At 48.7% G+C, this 17,233-nt stretch overlaps 1 protein-coding gene across 1 annotated transcript in view; it reads left to right on the top strand.

The window, feature by feature from the left end:
• Nucleotides 1-17,233, top strand: part of DNAJC2 (DnaJ heat shock protein family (Hsp40) member C2) — a 403,795-nt gene that overhangs the window by 319,581 nt on the left and 66,981 nt on the right. The window lies entirely within an intron of this gene.

The following is a 17,233-nucleotide window of genomic DNA, read 5'->3' as shown; positions in this document are numbered from 1 at the left end:
AGAGCTAAAACCTCCTTGTCCTTAGGGGAGGAAGAGAGAGAATTCCAGCCCCTATCGCCAACAGTTAACCGCAGAACAAAATACAGAGTGGCCCAGTGCGTCACAAACCAACTGATGTATAAAAAGGTGAAGCAGTTGCACACCACCTCATCCCCTTCTGTAAAGTACCCGGCAGCTCGTACCATACATAACTGGTCCGAAGAGAGGCAGGCTGTGGGTCTGCAACTGGCGAAGTCCAGCTGACCCCCTCTGGGTCGCCTTACCGCCTGCAAAATACACATAACTACTGGAAGACACTCAGTTTTGCTGCTCCAATTGAGACCTGGTAAGGGAACATCGCAGGGCTCTCCGCACTCTGACACCAACAGGCAGCTTGGCCCCAGCTGTCAGCTGTGGAGTGGGGTAACTGGCCCTCTGAGCAGTGGAAGATTGCGCTGAAACCAGTGTGGAGGCTGATAAAGGAGTGAAGGAAGCATCAGAGAGCTTAAAATGTACCTATCCGTAATCCACCAACACCTAAGAAACACCACACAGTTACCAAAGTAGAAAACAGGGTCTCTCAATTGGGAGATATGGTTAAATCACATGACACCTGCCTCTGAGTCCTACATCGTTAGGTTAACCTCCTGGAGGCCTGCATGGTGGATGCAGATGGAAGATCCTGCTGCAACAACCTTCGCATCGTGGGCAACCCTGAGGGACTAGAATTGTCCTCACCCCCGCCCTTCCTCACAATTTTTTTTAAAAGCTGGATGCCTGAGACTGCTCTCTCGAACTGCTTCATGGTGGAGCGGGCTCACCATGCTCTGACGGCAAAGCCCCCTGTGGGGGTCCCTCCCCAACCCTTTTTCGCCAGGATGTTGAATTTTGCAGACGGTGACTCAGTCATCCGAGTGGTGAGAGAAGCTGGTTCCCTGAAGTCAGCCGGCCCGATCTTCCCCGACTTCATTAAAAGTCCAACGACGACAATCCTTCCTGGAGGTGAAAAGAAAGCTTGAAGCTATGAATGTGAAATATATGCTGCTCTTCCCTTCAAGACTAAGTCCTTTTTCAACATAAGACCACCTTCTTTGACTCACTGGAAGCATCTTGTAAATGTAAATTAGCACTTGTATAGCGCACTACTCACCCGTTAGGGTCTCAAGGCGCTGTACTCATACCGCTATGGAACCCCTCCTGGCTTTTCCCTGTGAGGCGCCCACTCCTGAGCACCCCCAGGGTGAAGCCAGACATCCAAGCGCTGTTGGGGCCGTTGTGGAGATTGAGCAAGCTATTGCCCAGAGTTGCAGAGTGGGACCCATGAATTAGATTAGGCACCGAGGCGAGAATTATCTGGTCAAGGGGAATTGAGCCCAAGACCTGCCGAAGCGGGACTTGAACCCTGGTCTTGAGCCAGATCTCTGCTTCAGGGTCTGCCGCTCTAACCATTGAGCCACACTTCTCCACCATCTTGGGAATGGATGGAGGAGCGCTCCAACCTCCGTAACGCAAGGGCCATGGCAGAGAGAGCGGAGATGAGAAGGAAAGGTAGGGAGGCAGGAGGATGTCTGAGAGACCTGACTGCGGGCTGGCGAGCAAATCCTAAAAAGTAGCAGCGTCGCAGAGACAGAAGGGCCCGATCCCTGGATCCAATAGGGAGCCCTGGGAGAGACAATGCTTCTTTGGTTCTTGATGTCACACTTGATCCATAGGCTGTGCCCCGACCTGGTCCTCCTAACCACATATAGACGTTAAGACATGCATGTTCTAGGTTAAAAGTTTAGTTCCAGTTTATGGTGGGAGGGAGGCCTGGGGGGAAGAGAAGCAACACCCTGAAGACACACGACGGGTACTTCTCTTTGACACGGTTGCGAGGAGATTTCATAGTGAGACTGTTTCATACAACCACACTTTGACCTAAAAAATGGGGCACTTCACAGATTAACACTTCCCCGCACTGGCCTAAACTCCTCGCCCCACACAACACATGACACCATCCATGGAGGAAAGCCCTGACAGGAAACAGCTGCATTCTGTATCATTCCTTTTCTGGAATGTGAACGGCCTGCTCGATAGACTGAGGGGCAGCGCTCAAATGACCCCATCACCATGGGTCATATCACCCTTGTGTTGCAAGAGACAGACTTAATGGGCAATAAATGCCCTTTCTTGGCCTGTCAGGAGATATAACTAGGTCTACCATGCAGGATTCCATAGAGGATCAGGATGGGGGGTGGGTAGGGGAGGGGTTTGGGGGGGCTATCCTGATCCTGGCTGATACAAGGTGACTTTAACGGGGTATGCTGTCCCAACCTGGATCGATTCGGCCGAATGCAAGGAGATAACCCACCCTGCTATCGTGCTTCCTGCTCCATATAATGGCAATAGACGTCTGGAGAGCTCACCGTCCTCAAGAAAGGGGGTATACATTCTACTCTGGGGCACACCGTTCCTTTTCTGCGGTGGACTACTTCATTACTCCTCAACAGAAGGGCCATTGCATAAGAAGCACACGTGTGCTGCCACAAGGCCTCTCAGATCATTCACCTCTTCTGATAGAGATGGAATGGGGGTACCCAGCATGCAGCCACAGGATGGAAGCTAAATGGGTGTAGGATGAGGAGTTCAAGGAGGAATGCAGGGATATGGATCAGGAATTCTCAGAGTTTTGTTTTGGGATCTGTGGACTACACTGGAGCCATCTGGGAGGCACAGAAAGCCACCGTACGAGAAGGCATCATTAGTTTCTGAAAGGGACAGCAAACCCGCCTCTGACAGAAAATTGAGGACCTCGAAACAAGGGTGCTCGATCAGGGAAAAAGAATACCTTAGTTCACAGCCAGACGAGCTACTGCAAGTTTCCCTAAATGCACAATTGATCCTCAAACAGGAACTCACCCATGTGGCAAGAGAGGCGTGGATGGGCCACAAGGAGTGGCTTATACCAATGGGGCGATAAATCTAGAAAAATGCTACCTTGACTTTGCACTGCCCGACAGTCCAGTTTCCCGGTGGTATTCCTGAAAAGGGAAGAAGGCACCCGCATCACAGTTAGTGGTAAGATTGCAGAGGAGTTTGCGAATTTCTACTGCAGACTCGATGCCTCCAAGCTGGACGGGTCCACACAAAGACCTAGATCAGTTTGTTGCCGGTGTGCCATTGCCCCAATTGTCACCCGATGTTTGCAACTCCCTAGAAATGGAAGTAACCGAGGAGGAGCTAAGGGGGGTTGTAGGGGGTGCGCCACACAGGGAAAACGCCTGAGTCCAACGGATTCCCCCCAGAATTCTAGCATATGGTTTGGCCTACCTCTGGGCCCCTGATGCTAAACATGTTCAAAGAAGCTTTGGAGCGTGGGGAACTGCCCCCTGACATATGCACAGCAGAGATAGTGGTCATACCAAAGCCGGGCCTTTCGGGTACCTGCTGCAAAGAATTTAGACCAATCTCCATTATAAACTCGGAGGCGAAGATATAGGCCAAATTACTGGCAGACAGGTTGGCAATGGTGATCCAACATGTAGCCCACCCAGACCAATCTGGCTTCATGACCCACAGAGCCACTAGACACACTATCCAGAGGGTGTATAATGCCCTGGAGATGTGTACGTGCATACCATGTCATCAGGCTCTCCTGTTGGTGAATTTTCGGAAGCCGTTCAACACAGTTGAATGGGACGACCTTTTTGTCCTGCTCCGTTGATATGGTTTTGGCCCTCGCTTCTTAAGCTCCATCTGGCTTCTGTACACCCACTTGAGAGCTCAAGTGTGAGTCAGGGATCAGTGCCTGATTGGTTCAGGGTTGAGTGTGGAACTCGCCAGGGATTCACTCCTATTCGTGCTGGCCATTGAACCCTTGGTGGCGGTGGGAGTGGATGCATTATACCGCGGCCTCCAGTGGTCCAAAGGAGTGGTGGACAAAGTCTTGATGTTCATGGATGACCCAGATTCGACAGGCTCACGGACCCTCCAGATTATACAGATTTTCGGAACCTACTCTGGACTCCACTTGAACAAAGCCAAATCACCAATCTACCTTGTAGGTGACTGCCCTCGCCTGGCACCCTGCTCTTTTGAGATCACAGTGCTCCCAGAGGGGTTTAAATACTTTTTATCACCCCACAGAAAAACACCACGTACAAACACAATCTGACCCATGCGATTCAGACACTGGGCAAAGATGTAAAGTACTGGTGCTCTGTCACTGACCCTGATGGGTTGATGAGTCATTTTCAAAATGGTGGCCCTCCCTAGACTGCTTTATCAACCCTAAAACTTTCCATTTCCAATTAACTGATCCTTCTTTACATAGGCCAACACAATGCTACGAACACTGCTTTGTAATGGGGGAACCCCGCAAGTCTCTTTAGACAGATGCTTACGACCTGGGTTGTGGGAGGCCTCGCCATACCTGACATACTTTCCTACTACAGGGCGGCACACCTACTAGTTATAAACGACTGGTGGTGGTGGCTTTGACAACCCGGCTTAGGTCTTGTAGAGCAGGATTCTAGGATGCAGTAAATTCCCCCACCTGCTCTATGGAGGAACCGCCCCATAACAGACACCTTCAGCCACTACTACAGTGCTCAGGTGTGGAAAGAAACAGTGCAAGTCATGGATTTGGCCTCCAAGCTTAAACTTGAGACCCCTTCATGGCATGGAACCAGACTTCTCCAGGTTGCATCCCTGAAAGGATGTTCAGCCTGGGATACTGTAGGGGTGTCAACACTCGGACATGTCCTGCAAGATGGGGGTATTGAAATCCTTTACAGACCTTCAGAATGAATACCATCTCCACCGCTCTCAATTCTTATGATACCTTCAATTACGCCATTCCATACCACAATAACTTCCTCCTGATGGAGACATTCCTATGTACTCCCATCTAGAAGTTAAAATACTTCTAACCATCATAAAAGAGCATAAACTGTCAGATAGCTGTAGAATACTGACCCGTAACTCAAACAACTGTATTATTAGAGTGATGGAAGACTGGGAAGCAGACTTAGGGCCGCAAGATGACAAAAAACTATGATAAGCACTGGCCGCCCCATGCGAAACATCGATTGCCTTATGATTTAGGCTCACTCAATTTTTAAATCTTACATAGAATACAATACACACGTACCAGGCTCCACAAAATAGGTCTGATCCCAGCGGACCAATGTCTAACATGCAAGCAGGTAGTGGGACGACTTACCAGACCTACTGGTTGCTCGTTGGACACACTGAAAGCGGTGCTGGATCGGCCAGTTCCCAAAGATTCCAAGTTGATTCAATTGCACATCTCGCTGACACTGAGGGTAACAGATACCAAAAAGCACTATTGTAATTGTATTGTAATAGTATTTATATAGCGCTTACTACCCCTGACGAGGCGTCGAAGCGCTTTTCAATGAGTAGCACCCTACTCTGGAACCCAACAAGAATTAGTGATGGATTAGTATCGGGAAATAATGAGTACAGTTTTAGTATTATTATGAGTTAATTTGAGCCGCGGATATGAGAGTTTGTTAGTTAGATTGACTGGAGTAATGGAGGGGTGGAGGAGGAAAGAAATCCAGAAGTGTTAATTGGGAGTGTATCCCTCATTTACTGAATCCAAAGGCTTGGGATGAGTAAAGGGGGATGGAGGAGGGAAGAGTCTGTGGAAGGGTTAGGGAGAGCATAGTAGCAAGGTGAGATAAATGAGGTAGAATTTAGTAGGTTTGTGTGGGAGGTCATGGTAGTAGAGTGAGGTTTGGTGAGTTAGATGTGGAAGTGGAGGGAAGAGCTTAGGCAGAGTTATTTAGGAGATGAAAGTAGTAGAAATGATTTGGGATGAGTCGGAGTGGGAATGGAGGATAGTTTGATAGAGACATGACATATAATGATGGGTAGATAAGTGTGATAAGATGAGAGCAGGGATTCATAGATATCTAGTATAACAACCTACCCAGGAGCCATGCAATGACCCACGAACATGCCAAGCACAGAAACATATACACATACATACATATATATACATGCACACACACACACATACAAACACACATGAATACACACATATATGTACATACACTACATTATTAAAACCATGGGTAAATATATAAGGGATAAGGTGTAGGTACGTAGGGTACCCACTACAAACCAGGCCAGCCTCCTACAACAGTACCTTCCGTTCGGTTCACAAAAGGCTACCTAGAACACAGTTTTAGACAGAGGTTTAGTGATCTTAGTTTAGAGTTTATGGAGTGCTTAAATATCAACTCCTGGCAAAAGATTTCAAAATTACAGCACATGGTGTGAGGTAGCAAATTTAGACATGCGTACAGTTTACAGGACGGATGTGTAGAAGTGTGCAGATTATATTGGCAGTTCTCACATTTACAAGAGGCTCAGGAGACTGGAAAGCCTGATCAAATACCTCATACTAGATTATCAGTATTCCCCTTAGATTTTTAATGTGGCTACCCATTCAAGTTGTCGGCTTCAGCTTCTGGTAAGACTTGTGTAGACCAGAGTGACCTCAATCAGTTTAGTGCCAACATTTGCCCTAGTCATTCATTCATATACGCTGCAGTTTTCTATCATGCAGACAAGACTTAAATTGGGGGGCGTGGGTCAAATAGCTTTACACAGAACGTAATTACAAATGAGAACCAACACATCAAAACGTTGGACTATTTTCTTTTATAAGGCCATTTCCATGGCTCTATATAGACTTATCACAGGTTACTACAGAAGTAACTGATATTTTGATCCTCTTTAGAAGATTTTGAAGAAATTCTTTTGGCACACACTCAGGCAAGGGTTGTCAAAGTGTTCTTTTCATTTGGAAGGCTGTATCTCAGTAAGGAGAATACAATATGTTCAGTTTACCCAAGGCTAACATATAGACTCATAATGCTCTGGGCTGCCACTTGTGTGAGATGGATCCGGGTGTGGAATTTTATAAAATATTTGCTTGTCCACTGGACACGTTGCTTCATAATCTACTTGACCTGTAAACAAAAAATCCACTTGTCCGCTTGGTGCCATGTATTGCGGTGAAATATTATGGCAGCAATCTCATTATACAACAGCTCTGAATGATAGCCTCTCCGATTATGGCAGGGCTCATATGTTTGTAAGGTTTGAATACTAGCAACTCCCTTATTTTGCCACCTTTCAACAGATCTACATACCGGGGCAGAAGATGGTGGTGAGTGTAAGGAAATGGCTCCCTGTTGCAGTTACGCCCCACTTTTTGCCTGATATTGATGCTGACTTGACTGACAAGTGTGCTGGGACCCTGCTAACCAGGCCCCAGCACCAGTGTTCTTTCACTAAAAATGTACCATTGTTTCCACAATTGGCACAGCCTTGGCACACAGATAAGTCCCTTGTAAAAGGTACCAGTGGTACCAAGGGCCCTGTGACCAGGGAATGTCCTTAAGGGCTGCAGCATATGTTGTGCCACCCTAAGGGACCCTTACACATAACCTAACACATGCACACCTAACACATGCACAGTGCAATTGTAGTTTGTGTGTGTTGGTGGAGAGAAAAAGGCAAAGTCGACATGGCATCCCCCTCAGGATGCCATGCCCACAAAATACTGCCTGTGGCATAGGTAAGTCACCCCTCTAGCAGGCCTTAAAGCCCTAAGGCAGGGTGCACTATACCACAGGTGAGGGCATAGCTGCATGAGCAATATGCCCCTACAGTGTCTATGTCTATTCTTAGACATTGTAAGTACAGTGTTGCCATATTAAGTATGTGGTCTGGGAGTTTGTCAAAACGAACTCCACAGTTCCATAATGGCTACACTTAAAACTGGGAAGTGTAGTATCAAACTTCTCAGAATAATAAACCCACACTGATGCCAGTGTTGGATTTATTAAAAAATGCACACAGAGAGCATCTTGGAGATGCCCCGTGTATTTTACCCAATCCTTTGGTGCAGGACTGACTGGTGTGTGACAGCCAGCTGCTGAGACACACGTTTCTGACCCCCTGGGGTGAGAGTCTTTGTGCTCTCTGAGGCCAGAAACAAAGCCTGCACTGGGTGGAGATGCTTAACACCTCCCCCCTGCAGGAACTGTAATACCTAGCAGTGAGCCTCAAAGGCTCAAGCTTCGTGTTACAATGCCCCAGGGCACTTCAGCTAGTGGAGATGCCCGCCCCCTGGACACAGCCCCCACTTTTGGCGGCAAGTCCAGGGAAGATAATGAGAAAAACAAAGAGGAGTCACCCACCAGTCAGGACAGCCCCTAAGGTGTCCTGAGCTGAAGTGACCCCTGCCTTTAGAATTCCTTCATCTTGATTTTGGAGGACTGCCCCAATAGGATTAGGGATGTGTCCCCCTCCCCACAAGGAGGAGGCACAAAGGACAGTAACCATTGGCTATTGCCCTCCCAGACCTAAACACACCCCTAAATTCAGTATTTAGGGGCACCCCAGAACCTAGGAAACTAGATTCCTTCAACCTGAAGAAACAAGAAGGACTGCTGACCTACAAGCCTGCAGAGTAGGAGGAAGACGACAACTGATTTGGCACCAGCCCTACCGGCCTGTCTCCAACTTCGAAAACCTGCTCCAGCGACGCATCAAACAGGGACCAGCGACCTCTGAAGCCTCAGAGGACTGCCCTGGACTACAGGACCAAGAAACTCCCGTGTTCTGCGGCCCTGTTTAAAACCAGCTACTTCTTTTCAACAAAGAAGCAACTTCCAAGGACTTCGCATTTACCGCCGGAAGTGTGAGACTCTACACTCTGCACCCGACACCCCCGGCTCGACCTGCAGAAAACCAACACCTCAGGGAGGACTCCCCGGCGACTGCGAGCCTGTGAGTAACCAGAGATGACCCCCCTAAAGCCTCCACAGCGACGCCTGCAGAGAAAATCCAGAGGCTCCCCTTGACCGCGACTGCCTGTAACAAGGGACCCGACGCCTGGAACCAACACTGCACCCGCACCCCCCAGGACCTGAAGGAACCGAACTTCGACGCAGGAGTGACCCCCAGGTGACCCTCTGCTTTGCCCAGGTGGTGGCTGTCCCGAGAAGCCCCCCCCTGTGCCTGCCTGCACTGCTAGAGTGACCCCCGGGTCCCTCCATTGAAACCTATACAAAACCCGACGCCTACTTTGCACACTGCACCCGGCCGCCCCTGTGCCGCTGAGGGTGTGTTTTGTGTGCCTACTTGTGTCCCCCCCAGTGCTCTACAAAACCCTCCCTGGTCTGCCCCCGAGGACGCAGGTACTTACCTGCTGGCAGACTGGAACCAGAGCACCCCTGTTCTCCATAGGAGCCTGTGTGTTTTGGGCACCTCTTTGACCACTGCACCTGACCGGCCCTGAGCTGCTGGTGTGGTAACTTTGGGGTTGCCTTGAACCCCCAACAGTGGGCTGCCTATGCCCCAGAACTGCGACTTGTAAGTGTTTTACTTACCTCCCAATCTAACCTTTACTTACCTCCCCCAGGAACTGTTGATTTTTGCACTGTGTCCACTTTGAAAATAGCTTATTGCCATTTTTACAAAGACTGTACATGATATTGTTTTCATTCAAAGTTCCTAAAGTATCTAAGTGAAGTACCTTACATTTAAAGTATTAACTGTAAATCTTGAACCTGTGGTTCTTAAAATAAACTAAGAAAATATATTTTTCAATATAAAAACCTATTGGCCTGGAGTCTTTGAGTGTGTGTTCCTCATTTATTGCCTGTGTGTGTACAACAAATGCTTAACACTACCCTCTGATAAGCCTACTGCTCGACCACACTACCACAAAATAGAGCACTAGAATTATCTCCTTTTCCCACTATCTTACCTCTAAGGGGAACTCTTGGACTTTGTGCACACTATTTCTTACTTTGAAATAGTATATACAGAGCCAACTTCCTACATATGGTTACCTAGGGCCTGATTATGACCTTGGCGGATGGGACACTCCCCCACAAACGTGACAGAAATCTTGCCCGCTGTCTTACAAGTTCCATAGGATATAATGAAACCTGTAACACAGCGGCCTTGACACCTGCCACGTCTGTCACGGAGCATCCCATCCGCCAAGGTCGCAATCAGGCCCCTAGATTTTGGAAATGCCCAGTGTTGGTAGTGTTCCTTGGGTATCAGCTGGCCTAGAGCCTGAATACTGCTACATTTCCCATGGCAAGTTAGAAGAAATTGGGATTTCATTTGGCATAGTTGTGGCATATATGGATTGGCAAAGTGGACATAAACACCCATTCTAACGTCACCTGAAAGTACAAATACTATCCAGTGCTCAGGGCTTGGACAAAATTCCTTTGTAGTTCAGTGCCCCACCTCATTCCATTTCCCATTTTTTTGGTAGGTTTAGTAATAGCTAAGAGAGACAATATCCAAAACTGGAAAACGTCTTCTGACCCGCCGTCCACCAAATGTGCTACCAGCATGGACCACTGTATGGCCCTTCAGAGGCCGATATACTGAGGGTGAGGGTGCCCCCCAAAACATGGGCAGGGATGGGCTGACTATAGAGGCATTACATTAGATCCCTGCCCAGCTCCGCCTTGGGTTTTGCATGTACAACTACAGGTAAACACAGGGAAATCTAACCAACGACAAAATTGGAACAGATTCCACATTTGGTCTCGGCGCACCCCAAATTTCCAAGGCAGTCATCAACTCCACTGCAGATAGCGGGTTAAGGAGGCTTGCTCTTTATTTGATTTATCAAAATGAGATGTATCGTGCAAAGAGTCCAAGGTTTCCCTTACCAGTGGACAGGGCTTGCTATACAAACCCAAAGCACTCTCTTAGGAGGTAGTGTGGGCAAGCACCCTTAGGCTTAATACACAGAGGAGTGTGAGACACTTGCAAATACAGAGTCAATAAATGAGACGCGTGACTCAAGGAGGAGATCCCACACCATTTACAAAAAAAAAAAGTATCTTCATGTATATTTTAGCACCAGAATCGGTTCATTCAGGTAAGTACGTTTTGCAAGAAAAATCTTTATAGTTTTGAAAAGTAGACGGTGTAGTTTTTGAAAGCTGCAATGCAATTGTATGGAGGAAATCTACGATGGCAATTCAGGCACCGTACAGCTACTTACGAGGCCAATCTCCTGAACTTTAGGTAAGTACTGGGCAAGGGTCAGGACCACACCGACGGGTCACACCGGGCGGCCAGGTGCAGAGATGAAGGACGACGTCAGGAGCCCAATGTTACTCTGGGGGATCGGTCCCATCCAAAAAATGCTGCAGGTGAGGACTAAGGATTGGGGTAACCAACAAGAGGGTTTCAATCTTGGGATGTCCGAGTATGTGGGGACACCTTCAGTCCGTTTCTCCATTGGTCAGGGTTGATGTGTGCAGAGGTGTCCTGAGGCATCAGGGTTTTTTTCCACTGGGGCACTTGCGGTTGAGCGGGTCTGCATGCACAGGCTGCAGGTGTTTTCTGAGGTTCCTCGGTGGTCAAGTCTGGGGTGGACTTCGTCTCTGGAGGGCTGGGGAACCACTCTGGCGCCGTTGGTCCACTTCAACTCAGGCTGTGTGGCACTGGTGCAATGGTGCTTCCAGGGGTCATGTTTTTGGTGGTCCGGATTCCTTGCAGGTTATCTTGGGATGCCTGCAGGTACGGGGAAGCAGCTTTGCTGCTCCACAGGAGTTCTTGGGCCTTTAAAAGTAAGCAGGCAGTCCTCCCAGGTTCAAGGGCACAGCAGCTGCAGAACAAGACGACTGGCTCAGTTCGACAGGAGCAGCAGAGTGGCTGGCAGAGCTTGGTCCAGGCCAGGTGCTTCTTCCTTTCCTTTTACGGCTTTTGAGTGCTGTCCTTCTTGGTCAGCAAGAATCTGATCTCCTGGTGCCAGGGGCTCCCCTAAATACTGGATTTAGGGGCGTTTCGAGGATAGTTAGTTACTACCCAATGCACCACTTACCCCTGGGGACATTTTCCTTTGGAAAGTGGGCATAAACCTGTCCCAGAGTTTCTAAATCTGCCAACTCCAAGATGGCAGATTTTTAAAAGTTGTGTCCACTTCAGGCAGTGCACCTTAGGGATGGGACTGACCTGAGGGATGGACACACCTCCCTGAATACTAAATTTACCACTTGTCCAGCTGCCAAATGGGCCCAGGGGCAAGGGGGTTGGCATCTTCCTTGTGAGGGAAGCCGGATCTGAAAACCAAGGGTTCCGGGCCCTTTTGAAGCAGTTTTGCAGGTCATCCTGTTTGGTGGGGTGTATAACACCTCTCCCAGAGCAGGCTTTGTGGTTGACTGCCTGAGAGCAAAGGCCCTCCCCATAGCTGTTCAGACTCTGGTCTAGTGGAGCCAGGCTGGCTCAAACTAGTCAGTCTGCACACAGGTAGATGGTAAGGTTCCACGGGGCACCTCTGAGTGCATGTATTAATAAATCTGTCACTGGCATCAGTGAGGGCTTATTAATACAAGATGTTTGATACCGAACATCCCTAGATTCACTGAGGAGATCATGTAGCTGTGGAACTCCATAATGACCAGTGTCCAGTACATGTATTAAAAAGGGCCTCCCTGTTTGCTTACTGTGTCTATGAATCCACAAAGACAAAGCAGGGGCATATTTCGTGCAGATATACCCTTGTGTGCAATATAATGCACCTGGCCTTAGGGCTGGAAGGACTGCTGTAGGGGTTACTTACGTTTGATGGCATGTGTAGCTGCAGATACACATGCTGTGCACATCCCGCCATGTGGTGTTGGGCTCGGAGTGTTACAAGTTGTTTTTCTTCGAAGAAGTCTTTTCGAGTCACGAGACCGAGGGACTCCTCCCATTTCGACTCCATTGCGCATGGGCGTCGACTCCATCTTAGATTTTTTTTTTTTCCGCCATCGGGTTCGGACGTGTTCCTTTTCGCTCCGTGTTTCGGGTCGGAAAGTTAGTTAGAATCTCGATAAAATCGTCGGTATTGTTTGCGTTCGGTATCGGGTTAGTTACAACAGATCAACACCGAATTAAGAAGAGCTCTGGTGGCCCTTCGGGGTTTTCTTCCATCCCCGTCGGGGCCTGGTCGGCCCGGCCACGTGTCTCTTCAAGGCTGATGGAACGGACCCCATTCCGCTTCTGTCCAGAATGCCATAACAAGTATCCATATACAGATCAATATCTGGTCTGTAACTTGTGTTTGTCACCAGAACACAAGGAGGATACTTGTGAGGCCTGTCGAGCGTTTCGGTCCAGGAAGACACTCAGGGACCGAAGAGCAAGAAGACTGCAAATGGCGTCGGCGCCGACAGGACAAGAGCGTTTCGAGGAGGAGGAAGAAACATTCTCCACCCAGGAGTTGGACTCTGAGGAGATCGATCCTGAGGAAACGCCGAAAACTGTGAGTAAGACGTCGAAAACAAAAACTCACGAGAAAAGCGCTAAAGCCCATGGGATGTGTAGGAAGTTGGCTCTGTATGTGCTATTTCAAAGTAAGGAATATCATGCACAGAGTCCAAGGGTTCCCCTTAGAGGTAAGATAGTGGCAAAAAGAGATAATACTAATGCTCTATTTTATGGTAGTGTGGTCGAGCAGTAGGCTTATCAAAGGAGTAGTGTTAAGCATTTGTTGTACATACACACAGGCAATAAATGAGGAACACACACTCGGAGACAAATCCAGCCAATAGGTTTTGTTATAGAAAAATATCTTTTCTTAGTTTATTTTAAGAACCACAGGTTCAAATTCTACATGGAATATCTCATTTGAAATGTATTGCAGATAAGTACTTTAGGAACTTTGAATCATTACATTAGCATGTATACTTTTCACATAAAACACAATAAGCTGTTTTAAAAGTGGACACAGTGCAATTTTCACAGTTCCTGGGGGAGGTAAAGTATTGTTAGTTTTGTCAGGTAAGTAACTCACTTACAAGTCTCAGGTTTGGGTCCAAAGTAGCCCACCGTTGGGGGTTCAGAGCAACCCCAAAGTTACCACACCAGCAGCTCAGGGCCGGTCAGGTGCAGAGGTCAAAGAGGTGCCCAAAACGTATAGGCTTCAATGGAGAGAAGGGGGTGCCCCGGTTCCGGTCTGCCAGCAGGTAAGTACCCGTGTCTTCGGAGGGCAGACCAGGGGGGTTTTGTAGGGCACCGGGGGGGGACACAAGTTCACACAAAAAGTACACCCTCAGCGGCACTGGGGCGGCCGGGTGCAGTGTAGCAACAAGCATCGGGTTTTCAATGTAAATCAATGAGAGATCAAGGGATCTCTTCAGCGTTGCAGGCAGGCAAGGGGGGGGCTCCTCGGGGTAGCCACCACCTGGGCAAGGGAGAGGGCCTCCTGGGGGTCACTCCTGCACAGGAGTTCCGTTCCTTTCGGTGCTGGGGGCTGCGGGTGCAGAGTCTTTTCCAGCCGTCGGGGAATGGAGTTCAGGCAGTCGCGGTCAGGGGGAGCCTCGGGATTCCCTCTGCAGGCGTCGCTGTGGGGGCTCAGGGGGGACAACTTTGATTACTCACTGTAGGAAGTTGGCTCTGTATGTGCTATTTCAAAGTAAGGAATAGCATGCACAGAGTCCAAGGGTTCCCCTTAGAGGTAAAATAGTGGTAAAAAGAGATAATACTAATGCTCTATTTTGTGGTAGTGTGGTCGAGCAGTAGGCTTATCCAAGGAGTAGTGTTAAGCATTTGTTGTACATACACATAGACAATAAATGAGGTACACACACTCGGAGACAAATCCAGCCAATAGGTTTTGTATAGAAAAATATCTTTTCTTAGTTTATTTTAAGAACCACAGGTTCAAATTTAACATGTAATATCTTGTTTGAAAGGTATTGCAGGTAAGTACATTAGGAACTTTGAATCATTTCAATTGCATGTATACTTTTCAAGTTATTCACAAATAGCTATTTTAAAAGTGGACACTTAGTGCAATTTTCACAGTTCCTGGGGGAGGTAAGTTTTTGTTAGTTTTACCAGGTGTAGGAAGTTGGCTCTGTATGTGCTATTTCAAAGTAAGGAATAGCATGCACAGAGTCCAAGGGTTCCCCTTAGAGGTAAAATAGTGGTAAAAATAGATAATACTAATGCTCTATTTTGTGGTAGTGTGGTCGAGCAGTAGGCTTATCCAAGGAGTAGTGTTAAGCATTTGTTGTACATACACATAGACAATAAATGAGGTACACACACTCAGAGACAAATCCAGCCAATAGGTTTTGTTATAGAAAAATATCTTTTCTTAGTTTATTTTAAGAACCACAGGTTCGAATTTAACATGTAATATCTTGTTTGAAAGGTATTGCAGGTAAGTACATTAGGAACTTTGAATCATTTCAATTGCATGTATACTTTTCAAGTTATTGACAAATAGCTACTTTAAAAGTGGACACTTAGTGCAATTTTCATAGTTCCTGGGGGAGGTAAGTTTTTGTTAGTTTTACCAGGTAAGTAAGACACTTACAGGGTTCAGTTCTTGGTCCAAGGTAGCCCACCGTTGGGGGTTCAGAGCAACCCCAAAGTCACCACACCAGCAGCTCAGGGCCGGTCAGGTGCAGAGTTCAAAGTGGTGCCCAAAACGCATAGGCTAGAATGGAGAGAAGGGGGTGCCCCGGTTCCGGTCTGCTTGCAGGTAAGTACCCGCGTCTTCGGAGGGCAGACCAGGGGGGTTTTGTAGGGCACCGGGGGGGACACAAGCCCAGACAGAAATTTCACCCTCAGCAGCGCGGGGGCGGCCGGGTGCAGTGTAGAAACAAGCGTCGGGTTCGCAATGTTAGTCTATGAGAGATCAACGGATCTCTTCAGCGCTGCAGGCAGGCAAGGGGGGGCTTCCTCGGGGAAACTTCCACTTGGGCAAGGGAGAGGGACTCCTGGGGGTCACTTCTCCAGTGAAAGTCCGGTCCTTCAGGTCCTGGGGGCTGCGGGTGCAGGGTCCTTTCCAGGCGTCGGGACTTAGGTTTCAGAGAGTCGCGGTCAGGGGAAGCCTCGGGATTCCCTCTGCAGGCGGCGCTGTGGGGGCTCAGGGGGGACAGGTTTTGGTACTCACAGTCTGAGAGTAGTCCGGGGGTCCTCCCTGAGGTGTTGGTTCTCCACCAGCCGAGTCGGGGTCGCCGGGTGCAGTGTTGCAAGTCTCACGCTTCTTGCGGGGAGATTGCAGGGTCTTTAAAGCTGCTCCTTGAAACAAAGTTGCAGTCTTTTTGGAGCAGGTCCGCTGTCCTCTGGAGTTTCTGGTCGTCGTCGAAGCAGGGCAGTCCTCAGAGGATTCAGAGGTCGCTGGTCCCTTTGGAAGGCGTCGCTGGAGCAGAGTTCTTTGGAAGGCAGGAGACAGGCCGGTGAGTTTCTGGAGCCAAGGCAGTTGTTGTCTTCTGGTCTTCCTCTGCAGGGGTTTTCAGCTGGGCAGTCCTTCTTCTTGTTGTCGCAGGAATCTGATTTTCTAGGGTTCAGGGTAGCCCTTAAATACTAAATTTAAGGGCGTGTTTAGGTCTGGGGGGTTAGTAGCCAATGGCTACTAGCCCTGAGGGTTGGTACACCCTCTTTGTGTCTCCTCCCAAGGGGAGGGGGTCACAATCCTAACCCTATTGGGGGAATCCTCCATCTGCAAGATGGAGGATTTCTAAAAGTTAGAGTCACCTCAGCTCAGGACACCTTAGGGGCTGTCCTGACTGGCCAGTGACTCCTCCTTGTTATTCTCATTATTTTCTCCGGCCTTGCCGCCAAAAGTGGGGGCCGGGCCGGAGGGGGCGGGCAACTCCACTAGCTGGAGTGTCCTGCGGTGCTGTGACAAAGGGGTGAGCCTTTGAGGCTCACCGCCAGGTGTCACAGCTCCTGCCTGGGGGAGGTGTTAGCATCTCCACCCAGTGCAGGCTTTGTTACTGGCCTCAGAGTGACAAAGGCACTCTCCCCATGGGGCCAGCAACATGTCTCTAGTGTGGCAGGCTGCTGGAACTAGTCAGCCTACACAGATAGTCGGTTAAGTTTCAGGGGGCACCTCTAAGGTGCCCTCTGGGGTGTATTTTGCAATAAAATGTACACTGGCATCAGTGTGCATTTATTGTGCTGAGAAGTTTGATACCAAACTTCCCAGTTTTCAGTGTAGCCATTATGGTGCTGTGGAGTTCGTGTTTGACAGACTCCCAGACCATATACTCTTATGGCTACCCTGCACTTACAATGTCTAAGGTTTTGTTTAGACACTGTAGGGGTACCATGCTCATGCACTGGTACCCTCACCTATGGTATAGTGCACCCTGCCTTAGGGCTGTAAGGCCTGCTAGAGGGGTGTCTTACCTATACTGCATAGGCAGTGAGAGGCTGGCATGGCACCTTGAGGGGAGTGCCATGTCGA

Source organism: Pleurodeles waltl, chromosome 4_1 (genome assembly GCF_031143425.1).
Source record: "Pleurodeles waltl isolate 20211129_DDA chromosome 4_1, aPleWal1.hap1.20221129, whole genome shotgun sequence".
NCBI lineage: Eukaryota > Metazoa > Chordata > Amphibia > Caudata > Salamandridae > Pleurodeles > Pleurodeles waltl.
This window is presented reverse-complemented; position numbering and strand designations above follow the sequence as displayed.